Genomic DNA, 14,122 nt, shown 5'->3' with positions numbered 1-14,122 from the left:
ACCTTTCCTTTCCCTCCCTTTCTGCTAGTCCAGCAGCACTTATTCTTCCTTCCTTATACCTCCCCCTGTCCAGCAGTACCCTTTCTCCCTTCCCTGTTACCCCTGTCTAGCAATACCTCTCCTTTCTGTAGCCTAGTGGAAGCTGTGTACTTTTGACTTAGTCACACAGCTGCCGCTGGCTTTAGTTTAGCTTTAGCCGTGGTTTTATCAGGTAGCCTCGGGGCTTTTGCTAGACCAGCCCACCTTGCATCATCGAAGTGGGCCGGCCAAGCAAAGGCCCCATGACTGCCTGATGAAGCTAAACTAAAGCTAGTGGCCGCTGTGTGACTAAGTCAAAATCACACTGAGCTGCCGCTACTGGTCCAGGGGTGGGAAGAAGAGGAGTCCCGGCAGCGTATAGCTGGCAGAAGGCAGGAAGTCAGCCGGCAATTGGCGGCAGAAAGCAGGAAGTCAGCCGGCGATTGGCGGCAGAAGGCAGGAAGTCAGCTGACGTCGGCACGGGTGATCGGTGGCAGAAGGCGAGATCGCATTCAGACTGCGGGCCACAAAAAAGTACCTGGAGGGCCATGAGTTTGAGACCGCTGCTCTAGAACTATTCCCTGCAATTACAGAGGGGAGAGAGACAGGCATCTAGAGCACCTGCAACATCTGAAGGTTTGGGGCGTAGCTGTACCTTTTTACACAGGAAGGCAGAGCACCTTGAGGAGGATAAAGGAGAGGAAGGCCAGACACTTGAGGCACACACAGCGCTAAGGGCTGAAGGTTCTAAATGGGCAGGAGAGGTCAGAGGCCATGGAATTGGTAGAGGTTGGTGAGGGACTACCAGAACCCAAGAGCCAGTGGGACCAGGCCATGGAGACTGCGCCATACAAACAGCTGGAATCAGCAGAGCAATCAATGGAAGTGTGTTGGAACACTAAGGCAAGTGAGCTTTAAAGCCTTGTAGATTTATGAAGTTTTTCCCACAAGAAGATGAAGACTAAGCCTGGAACATACTTACCTTTTTCTTTTTCCCTGCTGCTGATAATTCCTGAAAGGAGTGGGTTTTGTTTTCAAGCATTTTCATGCTTTTGAATGGATCGATAAAAGACTGTTGTTGTTTTTTCTCTCTGCTTGCTGTGAGGACTGGACAGGAGCTTTCTAATCACCTGTATGTTTGCTCAGAACTGATTAGCCCATGGAGGGGAAAACTTAAGGCTGCCAGAAGCCAGGACTGAGATAAGCTCAACCCTACTGGGAAAGGAGTGAGACCAGTAAAGCTTAAGTGCTAGAAAGTGAAGTTGTACAGGAGAGCTCAAGTAAGCCTAAGGAATTTTTTTTGTTTGAAATAATCCCATCTTCTAAGGGATTGAGCTGATTAAGAATTGGAGCTAGGAGTGATGATGTGTTACAATTATACACAGCCCTGATTCTGTGGAGATCTTTCTCATGTGTTGATCTCCCTCACACAAAGAATAATTATGGGGTTATGGTTTATGGAAATGCATATAATTAATTGGTATTTTGAGGGGTCATGTGATGCTTTAAGCCCAGGCAGACGCAGCTGGCCTGAGCTCCCGGGCCCCGAGTCCGAATTTGGTGATTTCGCGGCAGACCGGAGAGCATAAAGCACTTCCCCGAGTTCTTGGCCGATCGGGAGGCATATGGACCGATATTTAGTGTCGCCGACACACTCGATGGCCTCCCGTTCCACAAAAAAGGATCGCGAATGCACGCGGCCTGGGGAAGACAAGATGGCGGCCGGACCGGCGGCAGCGGTGAGTCAACTCTCCCCAGAAGCGCTGCACGACATAACGCAGGCGGTGACACTAGCACTGCAGCCCAGCTTGGATCGCCTCTCAGAACAGCTCCAGAGGCTGGAAGCCAAGATCACAGATACGGCCAGCCGAACAACTGCCCTGGAAACCCGGGTCTCTGGTTTGGAGGACGTCCAGGGGACCCAGTCCACTGAGCTGCAAGCTTTACTGGATCTTACCCATAAACAAGGTGACTGCTTTGAAGACCTGGAAAACCGGTCACGTCGGTCGAACCTTCGCTTTCTGAGATTTCCTGAAACCATAGCAGGTCCAGCACTACTGCATACCTTAGAAGCCTGGTTGCGAGATACCTTCCCTCTGAGGGTTGATGTGGGTCCCCTACGCATAGAGCGTGCTCATTGCATTGGTAGGGAACAGACTGGGACTGCGCAGCCCCGCATGATCATTGCTAAAGTGCTCAATTACCATCATAAAGTAGAAATTCTTCGACAATATAAACAACAACGTAATAAGCTAAAATATGGGGAGGCTGAGATTCGTATTTTTCAGGATTATTCTGCCGCTTTAACATAAAAGAGAAAATTATTTTGTCCCCTTTGTTCCACTCTGGTAGAAAAAAAAGTGAGATTTATGTTTATCTACCCTGCCACCTTGAAATTGCACTATCAGGGACAGTGGCATTCTTTTGACTCTTCAGCGGACACAGCTACTTATCTCAATACCCACATGCTGCAGCCCCAAAGTTCCAATGGATGAGAGGACAATTATTGGCTGTTTGATCTAAGCTTAGCTTGACTGGCATCTGGCTAGTTGTTCTATGATGCCACTCATTGATTTTTTTTTGGGGGGGGGTTGATATATGGTACTTTGGACTGTTGTTTTGTCCTTGTTTAAGTCATTTTTTCTTGGATTAGCATATTCTGCTGTTTTGCTCCTTAACATGCTAATATTGGGATAGTTCTTTCTGTTAGTGGAGAAGATTGGTTTTTCTTTTTTGACATTGGTTGACTTGGGGCTCGGGGAGGCATCCTTTTCGTGCCCTTATGCATCTGCAGCATCACCTGTGGTGTTTCTGCTGATGTGTCTAGCACAGAGGAAGGGGTTGATGACAGATGGGGGGTTGGGGTGGTCGGGTGGGGGGTGGTGGTGGGAGGGAAGAGTTGTTGGGGGGTATTCTTTTTTCTTTTTTTCTATATCCCTGTGCAGAGTTTTATTTCAATCAATGTGTTCAACATCGCTCCGGTTGTTGGGTGGGATCCTCAGACTGTTGGGAATATTTGTTTTCTGACCCAAGGTGCTGGGGGGACCATACAGCGTGATTTTTTCCTTATGCTACTCGATGCAATTTTCTCTGTTCATCTGTTCCGGGTAGGGCTGGGTACCTGGGATAGTTTGGAAACCTTGGTTCGTTCAAGCTATTATTTTGCTTCTGTGGGCTTCCCATGTCCTTAGCTAATTCAATAGGGATAGTGTCTTGGAATGTTTCGGGCATTACCTCCCCTGTTAAGAGAACAAAAATCCTTAACCAACTTAAACGTCATAAAGCGGATATAGTATGTTTACAAGAAACCCGTTTGACGGATGTTGAACACACTAAGTTGAAAAATTCCTGGATGGGGGCCGTCTATGCGGCTTCGTCACCCCAGAAAAAAGCTGGGGTGGCGATATTGATTCACAGGCCTTTGCCCTGTCACGCTCATCTGGTGGAGAAAGACCCCCAGGGACGATTTATATTGCTTTTTATAACTGTAGGTACCTATTCTTTCTATTTGCTAAATTTATATGCACCCAAAGTATATGATCACTCCTTTTTTGAACGAATAGCTAATTTGCTCTTGTAACGCGTGACTGACTCATTATTTCTTGCTGGAGATTATAATCAGGTTCTTGATCAGAGTTATGACAGGTCGAATCCGGGAGCTCCTATGGTGGAGTCTGATAAGCGGGGCATTCCATACTTGTGTAAGACTTTAGATTTGGTTGATCCTTGGCGTCTGCTTCACACCACAGAACGTGATTATACCCATAGATCCAGGGCACATGGTATGTTTTCTAGAATTGATTATATACTTGTTACTAGATCTTCTTTTCTTAATATTGATGCAGCTACTATAGGACCCTCGGTTATCTCGGATCACTCCTTGATCTGGGTGGAGGTTAATGTTGGCTTCGAGTTATTTGTTTTCCAATGAACATTTTAAAAATTTTTTGTTGGAAAAGTGGAATAATTTCTTGGAATTTAATAGTCAACATTTACCTGAGCCTGAATTATTTTGGAATACGGCCAAAGTGGTCTTGAAAGGGGAATGTATCGCTTATGTCATAGCTAGAAATCGTAGGTTATCCAGGGGAATTTTACGTTTGGAACGTGATTTGGCAATTGCGAAACGGCACTATTTGGCTAATCCCAATCCAGCGGCGAAAGATAATTTATTATCTATTGAGACCACACTTAATTCCTATATACACGAACGTACGCTGAAGATGTTATTTTATCAGAGGTTTAAATACCACCGTTATGGCAATCGTTCAGGGAAATTATTAGCCTATTTGACTAAACGTGCGAGAGGTCAGCGGTTTATTTTTGGTCTTCGGGACGCTGGGGGAACGCTACGACATAAAACGGACCAGATTGCTAATATATTCTTAGATTATTTTCGGGATTTTTATGAAAGGAGAGATCGAGAAGGGGGCCCCCTATTGAGGGATTATTTGGAGGATTCAGGTCTTCCTCAGTTAACTGATTCGGAAGTGGAGCTTCTCAATGCCCCCCTTGCAGAGTTGCAGAGGGTGATACAGCTTCAGAGGAATTATTCTGCCCCCGGACCAGATGGCTTCACTGCCGAATTTTACAAATTGTTATCCTCGCAGATTGGTCATCCTTTACTGGACTACTATGCTCAGGTTATAGCGAGGGGCAGTTTTCCAGCGGGTGCCAATGAAGCACTCATAACACTTATTTTAAAGCTGAGTAAGGACTCTACTTCTCCTGAGGCTTATCGCCCTATCTCCCTCCTTAATGTTGATATTAAAATTATAGCGAAAATCTTGGCGGATAGACTTGCTCTCCTGCTTCCAAGGATCATAGGTCCGGAGCAGGTGGGTTTTGTTAAAGGAAGGCAGGCAGTGCATAATGTCCGTTGGGTGCTCTTAACTATGGCCCATACTCAGTCGCAGGACATACCCATATTGTTGGTTAGTTTGGATGCAGCCCGAGCTTTTGACCAGGTGGACTGGGGATATTTGTTCGAGGTATTGGATTACTTAGGTATCAAGGGTTGGTATGCTAGGGCGGTTCAAACCTTGTATAGAGCACCGATGGCTCGATTGTTAGTTAATGATATCACAACGGAAGCCTTTTCTATTGGTTGGGGCACCAGGCAGGGTTGTCCCTTATCTCCGCTTCTTTTTTTGCTTTATTTGGAGCCGTTTTTACGAACTATATCTAAAGACCCGGATATAGTGGGAGTTCCGTTTTCGACTCAGATGGTCAAAGTATTGACTTTTGCGGATGACTTAATTTTTACATTGACTCAGCCACAGCGTTCCATTAGTTATTTACAACATTCTTTAGAGGAGTTTTATTTTTATTCCGGCTTTACACTCAACTATCAAAAAACTACAGTTTTGGCTCTTCCCTCATCTATACAAGATGCCTGGGTGGGTGAATTTCCATTTGCTTGGGCCCAGACCTCCATTAAATATCTTGGAGTGTGGCTACCTCGTGATCTTTCCACTTTATATGATTGCAATGTGACATCATTATTGGGGGATACTCTGTCTGAATATGCTTCACACTTGGCAGGCTTTTCCCTTATCAGTGGCGGGCCGAGTGGCTTTGTACAATATGGTGTTGTTTCCAAAATGGCTCTATCGATTTCAAGTACTTCCCCTTTTATTGTCCCATGCCACTCGAGTCCAACTTATTAGAGGGCTACAGTGGTTTGTCTGGGGTGGCAAAAGACCGCGTATGACTTTTTCTTGGCTTTGCCTCCCCAGAGAAAGGGGGGGCTATGGTCTATTGAATATTCAGTGGTATGCAATGGCGTGTCAAATGAGACATATTAACGATTGGTTTTGGGGTACATCTCATTTTTCTGCCACTGCCATAGAATTATCATTGTTGGTTCCTTACCATATTAGTTTTTTGTTACATGTGACGGCCCCAGCCCTCCGTCTGGTGGTAGCACAATATCCTATATTTGCTCCTGCGAGACGGACTTGGCGTTGGGTATGCAAATGTTTGCACATGTCCCCAAAGATCTCTCTCTTCCTTCCTCTACAGGGGAATGCAGATTTTTTACCAGGTATTCACTCTGCGTCTTTTCAGAGATGGGCCTCTTTGGGGTTATGTTATATCTTTCAGTTGTACATCGATGAGGGGCGATTTGCTTCTTTTGCTTCATTACAACATACATTTGGACTTTCTGGAGTTCACCTTTTTGCATACTTTCAAATATGTCATTATATACGGTCACTGCCTGCTAATCATTTGACGAACATTTGTCAGGAGACTCTTTCTGAAATGTTCAGTTTTTCTGCACAGCAATTAATTCCTCTGCGATTCCATCATGTATGCATTCGTGACAGTCAACCTGGCCACAACTTTGCTATTTTGGCAGACACCTGGGCTGAGGATTTACAATGTACAGTGGTGCCTCACACAACGAACTTAATTCGTTCCAGGAGCAAGTTTGTTATGCGAAAAGTTCGTTATGTGAAACGCGTTTTCCCATAACAATACATGTTAAAAAAAATAATTCGTTCTGCAGCATAAAATATGCTAAGATGACATAAAAAAAGATAAATTTGTCAAAATGGTGAAAATGGTGGTCTTGCTGAGGCCAAACTCTTTGACGAGGTCACACTGTTTTACCCCACATTCACTCCTTCTAATTATTTCCCGTTTCATTTCAACAGAAATCACCTTCCTGCTTTTTTTAGAAGCCATGATATATAAAAAATATTGAGTTTATCTTAAAAGGACGACTGTATACAGTGAGAGAGGGCAGTTAAGCGCAGTGACTAACGACTGCCTGCAGTGCCTGCGCGGAAGGATGCAATACATCGGCAGCTCGGGCGACTTCGTTGTGTGAAACGAAGTTCGTTGTGTGAAACGAAGTTCGTTGTGTGAATCAAGACATGAAGTTCGTTGTGTGCAGCGTTCGTTGTGCGAGGCGTTCGTTATGCGAGGCACCACTGTATTATTACTTCTCATCAGATCCAGCAGGTTGTCAAAAATTTGAGAAAGATATCTACCAATATTCAGCACTGGGAACAGCAATTGAAGTTTATACTTTGCCTTTACATCTCACCCATACGAGCTTACCGGATGGGCATTTCTCAGAGTAATCAATGCCCTAAATGTTCTCAAGCGAATGCATCCTTGGGCCATATGTTTTGGTTTTGCCCTGGTATCCTTCAGTTCTGGCACCGCTTGGGATCTTATATTACCGTTCTTTGGGGTTGGCGGTGGTCTCCAACCCCCAGAGCACTCTTTGAATTTTATGATGTAGTCTCTCCGAAACCTAAAGGCCTCTCAGCCTTTTTGGCTCGAGCTATGTTACTTGGGAAAAAGGCTATACTAACGCAGTGGCTGGCCAGCGATGCCCCGACTTATAGTCAATGGAAATCATTGATGATTATACATGCTTCCTTAGAATGTAGACATTTTATTGATCTTGACTCTGGACCGGGGCGAAGATTTACTGTGATTTGGGAGCGATTCTGAAAGACCCTTCCATCAGTGTCCCGGAGTAGACTCTTGAACTCCTAATTGATTGATTTATTGTCTTCTTATATCCAGGGATTTTTTGTTTGGGTTTTTGTTGGAGGGGTGGGGGGTTGGGAGGGGTGGTTTGGATTAAGTGCAAATATGTCTATATTCGCATTGTTTTTGCTATGGATGTTGTTGTTTTCTGCACGTTGAAATTGAATAAACACATTTAAACATAATTAATTGGTATTTTAACTCTAATTTTAACCTGAAGTTTAATTTTGATATATATTTAATAAATCTTATTTTTTATGAAAATACATATCTTTGTGTGAGTTATTGGCATCAAAAAGTACCCTATATTGAGCAGAGATGCAGTAATTGTGCTCACTTTCCAGCTACAAATAATAATGTTAAACACCTTCTTGTTTAAACCTGTGTAAAATAGTTCACAGATATCCTTTTTATTAACACTTGCCCAAGAAGTACTACTGAGATTTGAACTTACAACCTCTGACTTTTTGAGCAAACAACTTTAAAACTAAGGGCTCCTTTTACTAAGGTGTGCGAGCGTTTTTAGCGTGCGCTAACCACGTGCTAAACAAAAAATACCAATGTAAGCTCTATGGAGGCGTTAGCATTTAGTGCATGCAGTATTGTAGCGTGCGCAAAACCACTAGTGCACCTTAGTAAAAGGAGCCCTAAGCTAGAGAATGACACGGTGGCTGTTACCCGCGGCTAGCCGCGGGTAACCTGCCGAAATGGGGGAGAGAAAAGAGGTGGTTGCTGCAGGTACGGGGAGAAGGCCATTCACTGCCCCGAGGAGAGGTGAATGGCTTTGTCTCCGCAGTGAAGGGAGGGAATGCGCGTGGTCACTGATCACGTTCCCTCCCTCCATACTCCATACCGATCACTGCCGCTGCCCAAGCATCTCCCTTCCTCCATATTGTTGCCGCCTAATTGCCGCTGCTGCCTGTGCCCGATCACCTCCCTCCCTGCTCCTTACCTTCGCGGCAGACAATTTATAAATATGCTTCCTACCAGCATCCAGAGCGTTGAAATCGTGTGCGGCTGCAATAAAGGTAATCTCAGATGCAACCGAAAGTTGCATCAGAGATGACCTTTCCTGCAGCCATACGCGATTTCAATGCTCCGGCTGCTGGTAGGAAATATATTTAGAAATTGCCTGCTGTAAAGGTAAGGGGCAAGGAGGGAAAAAGGGAAGAAAGGTAGGGTGGTGAAAAACAGACGCTGAAGGGACCTGGGGAAGGTGGGGGTGGAGGAAGTGGGGAGAAGATACTGGGAAATGAAGAGAGAGTGGGGAGAAGACGCTGGGAAATGGGGAAGAGAGAGTGGGGAGAAGACGTTGGGAAATGGGGAAGAGAGAGTGGGGAGAAGACGCTGGGAAATGGGGAAGAGAGAGTGGGGAGAAGACGTTGGAAAATGGGGAAGAGAGAGTGGGGAAAAGACGCTAGGAAATGGGGAAGAGAGAGAAGGGAGAAGACGCTGAAGGGAAATTGGGATGACAGAGTAGGGAGAAGACGCTGAAGGGAATGGGGAAAAGAAAGTGGGGAGAAGATGCTGGAAGGGAAGAAGACAGATATGCCAGACTATGGGGGAGCGGAGGGAAGAAGATGGGTGCCAGACCAAATGGGGGAGGGGAGGTTAAGGGAGAGGCACAGTAACAGAGCAAATGGAAGGTGCAGAGAGAAGACAGACAGTGGATGGAAGGAATTGAATGAATAGATGAGGAAAGCAGAAACCAGACAACAAAGGTAGAAAAAAAAAATTCTATTTATTTATTTTCTTTTTCCCTTTAGGATAAAGTAGTATATTAGTTGTGTTGATAAAAATGTATAAATAAAGCCCTGCCAGCTGAACATCTCTTTCTTCAGTTCAGCAGCCAGAACTTTGATTTATAAGGAAGGAATAAGCTAAATATTGCAGTACTGAGGCTTGTATGCTGCGGGGACAGGACGGTGATGGGGATGGCGGGGCGGAGACAAGGCGGTGGTCCTGTGACGGGGCAGTGACAGGGACAGATTTTTTTCCCTGTGCCATTCTCTACCCTAATCCACTGGTCAAGTGCACTAGCTCTCTCTGTCCCAGGAGCAAGTTATGAACCAAGTTTAGGGCCACCAGGATGTTTCATTATCTCTTAACATTTGATTTGTAATGGGAACATATTAAAATGAACTTTGCCAAAGGAAAGAAAAATAGAAATGTGCTTGGCTGCCTGCACTCATTTCCCCAGCTCCCCACGTCAGGCATTAAACCACATGTCAATTCAAAAGCGAAGCGTATACCCTCAATTCACAAACAGTAATTTCTCTAGAATACATGTACCTTCAACATCTGTCCTGGTCCTCTGCTGTTTTCCAAAACTCTCATAATCTGTGACCAGAATGCTTCCTTTGTTTTCCTTTGGTATTTGTGTTCCTCAATCACTCTCATACAATGCAGGTGAGACTAGAGAAATTTGGAGGCTGTGGACTGTCTCCCTTGCAAATCCCTATATCTAGGCAGTGACATTGTAAAAGGGTGGGGGTGGGGCGGACTGTCCTGGGCACCATCTTGGTGAGGACAAAGGCACCTGCCCTTCTTTCTGCCCCTTCCCCCACACTCCACTGTCGCACTGCTTCCTTTTCCCCGTACCACTATAACTTAAGTTGCACAAGCAGCAATCCCCAAGCTGCTGCTGCGCCAGCATCAGCTCTTCCTCTGATGTCAGGTCCTGAACATTGTGGTATGTAGCCTATGCCTGCTAGGCGTGACCCCAGAGCAGTGCCTAGGTTAAAAGCAAACCCTTCCTATACTGATTCATTTAAACCTCTTTCTGATCCATCAGATGATTTTTCTTCCTTGAACTCTAGGGGGAGTCAGAGAGCAGAGGTGCAGGGTGCCCATCCCCCACTCATTCCAAAGGTTGCACACAGGAAATCCTTTTCACCTGAGGGTTGGGGGCGGGGCTACAAACTGCTTGCTCACAGAATTAAGCTCCTTGAGAGTCAGAAGGAAGGGAGACAGGGAGAGGACATGCAGCAGCTCTCAGGGCTGAGGGTCCTGGATAACAGCCAACCACCAGAATGTATGGAGCTGATGGAGGCTGGGGAGGAGGCACCTTCCTGTGTGACTGAAAACCCTCAGGCTATGGAACTAGACCAGGAGCCAATTGCTGAGCCTGTGAATTAAGTTCTTCCCATGGAAGTTTGCTGCATGAAAGGCAAGCCGCTTGTTGCACTTGAGTGAGTAGCTGTTGCCTTTGCTGTGTGGATTACTTCCAAGTTTGTGTTGTCCCTGTGGGAGCTGTAGAGCGCTGAAGCTCCAGACAACTGAAAGGACTTATTTAAGTTTGTGGGGTTTTTTTTCTTGCTGTTCCTCTTTGTGGGGAGGAAAGGATTGTTTCCATCCCAGGCAGTGGGGTTTGCCCTGCATATTCAGTGGTGGGATAGTGGGCCACGTGGAGCACACTGCCTGACCAGCACGCTTATTGCTGGAAGAGTCACAACTGCAGCTCTGACTAAAGCTGCAGTGTTCAGCCTCAAAGACTGTTTGTTTGTGTTTTGAGAGGTTTTTTTTCTTTTGAATGAACTGAGTATTGGCTGGGATAACAGCCTAGTTTTGAGAAAGACTTGTGCTTGATGAGTTGGAAAACTATATCTTGGAACATTTCTACTTTGGGACAGCTTGCTGTTATATTTTTTTTAATTGTTTTCTTGGGACTATTTGCTAACGCAGAAACATCCTGACAGATTTTATGTTTATTTCAAATGAAAGAATAGACCCCAAGTTTTGCATAAGAAGCCTGATTTACCTGGTGTGCCAGTGTTTTTTTCTGTCCATTTCCTTGTGCAGCCCTCCGCGGTTCACAAGAGCAAAATTTTCTTGTCCCAGTTGCTCACGGCCCATTGTCCTGAGACGGCTGGTGACAACATGCACCTAGAACATTACAGTGGTATGGGGGAGGGAAGCACTGTGCGCGTGGCAGGAGGGGTGGGGAAGGACCATGTGGTAGGTGGGGGGCCAGAGAAGAGGGTGCTGAGAGGAGCTCCACCACCCTGGCCATCTCTCACTCTCGCCACATCATATTTTAATGGGCTTCATCTATTACCCTATCAGTAGCTAGTATCACTGGTACACTAAGAGGCCAGCATATCTTATACTCAATTTTTATGTGACATGGAGATAAAGACATGAGTTAGATTGTTATGTCACACTGCTATATGAAGAATGTCATGCCACTGACACTCATCCTACTCCTCCCTCACCTTTCTCTTTCTCTCTTTCTCCATTATCCAGGTTGAAGCTCTGAGAAAGCATGACTGGCTCCTCTGACAACAGGAACAACAATTCCTCCAAGGGGTGCGTGAGGAACTGCGTGCTGAGACCAGTGAGTTATGAGTCCATCTCATAGACTCTCTCCACCTCATATGCACCTCTATGCCAGATAATATGCAGGGAGATAATGGCACAATAGTTAATGATACAGCCTCATTTCATGCCGAGGGCTCAAACTCATGCTGCTCTTTGTGACCCTGGGCAAGTCACTCAATCCCCCCATTGCCCCATTAGACAAATTGTGAGCCCACCAGGATAGACGGAAAAACGCTTGAGTACCAGAATAAATAAATGTAAACCATTCTGAGAGAACAGTATAGAAAATTGAATAAATAGTATGAAATGTTTCAGCCTCTGATAACCAGAGCCAGTATTGTGACATCATAATGTCTTATTCCACCAATAAGAGCCAACCTCATCAGTGATGTCACAATGGCTTAATTGTCCTATACTTGGCTCACTTATGCTACATTTGATTTCTAGAGTGGCACAGTAGTTAAAGCTACAGCCTCAGCACCCTGAGATTGTGGGTTCAAACCCACGCTGCTCCTTGTTACCCTGCCCACATCACTTAACCCACCCATAGTTCCAGTGACATTAGATAAATTGTGAGCCCACCAGAACAGACAGGGAAAATATTATGTAAACTGGGCTGAGCCCCCCCCCTGGAGGAACAGTATATAAAATAAAATAAGCAAATTTTAATAATGTACCTTGTAGTAGGTTTATGCTTTTTATTCATTCCCCTGAATGTGGCCTATAGTGGAATCCTTGGTATGTGCCTGCTTGTATTAACATTTGAAGAAAAGAAAGCAACAAAGAATGTCATGTTCCAAAGAGTAGTTGACACTACCTGACTGTATCCTATTTCCATGTTTCCTTCTGGTCTAGCTGAAGCTGCAGGGGAAGCACCCCCTGGAGAAGGCGCAGGAGCCAGTCCTGAAGAGGCCAAGGTAGAAGAGGCAGGGGAGAAAGAGCCAGCAGGACCAGCACTGCCAGCAGAGTGCTGGCTCTTTCTTAAAGAGAAGTCAGCTGCCTCCATCCAACCCCTGTCACCTTCTGCCCATAACCCCATTCAAACCCCTACCCCTCACTCTCCTGGAACTGCCCCACCCTATCCTGACCCATTTCACCTTCTGCCATTGTCCTTGTCCCCATCCAATCCCCTTCCACCTCTGACCCCAACAGCAGCAGCATGACCAGCCTCAGGAGGGGGCTGGCCTCCTACATTCTCTCCCACCCTCTCCAACACAGAGGGATCTAGGGAGAAGTGCACCTGATGCTGCAGATGCACCTGTCCCTGGAAACCTTCAGATATTGGAGAGGATAAGGGCCATGGAGAAGACCCTGGTGATCCTGTTGGAGGAAGTTCAGGCATTGAGAGGGCATATGGCAAGGGTGAAGCATGCCCAAGGGATCCAGTCTGGTGATCGAAGACATGTTTCAACCCAAGTGCCTGACCCTACTCAATGCCTGTAGTTTAACCTCCTCCTCCTATTCCTGAGGCAGCTCCAACTGCTCTTGGGTGCACTGGACCCTTCCCTATTTTGTTTTATGTTAAGAAAAAGTTTTAAATTTTAAAACTATTTTATTTTTTAAAAATTCTATTTTAGTTCTATTTTAGTATTTAAAAAGTTTTACATTGGTTTATAGGTGTCCTGTGTGGTTTTCTCTGTCTGCCATCTTCAGTTTACTGTAGAGAGTGGAAGAGAGATAGGGTTCACAAGGTACTGAAGAATGTGTAACTATCACTACACTACTGCATCTTAATGGGCCCTGGCCTTCCTTATGCAAATAACCACAATGTCACAGAGAAATGTTTAAGATCTTTATTGGTCTACGTAATTCTATTATTTCCTAGCCACTCAAATATAGAATAATCACATTCTAGGAAAGCAGCAACGAGTGTAACCTTATGCAACTGCAGAGAGATGAGATGGATCCCAGATACACAGGTAGGCAGTCAGGCATATGCTATACAGAGTAAGCCACTTCCAGATCCAAACGAAATGCCAGCCTACATGAGGAAGGGAAGAATGTCAGTGTGGTGTAGAGAGTTGTGCGGGGACAGAAATCCCACCCATCCCCGTGAGGAATCCCCTCCGTTCTCGCCCGTCCCCGCGAGGAATCCACTATGTCCCCGCCCGTCCCTATAAACTACAGAAATAGTTATTTCATTTAATTATGCTACTGAATTAAAGGCTCTGGTAGAAACCCATTTAAAAATAAGCAAAAAGACTTTATTAATTTGGAAATATTAATTGGGAAGAATACATTCTTTGAAAATGGGTTTCTACCAGAGCCTCTAATG

At 45.4% G+C, this 14,122-nt stretch overlaps 1 long non-coding RNA gene across 1 annotated transcript; it reads left to right on the top strand.

The window, feature by feature from the left end:
• Positions 1–10,505: 10,505 nt before the first annotated feature.
• LOC117361856 lies at positions 10,506–13,657 on the top strand. Its single transcript, XR_004539738.1, has 3 exons — positions 10,506–10,718; positions 11,773–11,863; positions 12,703–13,657. It is a non-coding gene; the product is annotated as an uncharacterized LOC117361856 (long non-coding RNA).
• The last annotated feature ends 465 nt before the right edge of the window (positions 13,658–14,122 follow it).

This window comes from Geotrypetes seraphini, chromosome 1 (assembly GCF_902459505.1).
Source record: "Geotrypetes seraphini chromosome 1, aGeoSer1.1, whole genome shotgun sequence".
Lineage (NCBI taxonomy): Eukaryota > Metazoa > Chordata > Amphibia > Gymnophiona > Dermophiidae > Geotrypetes > Geotrypetes seraphini.
This window is presented reverse-complemented; position numbering and strand designations above follow the sequence as displayed.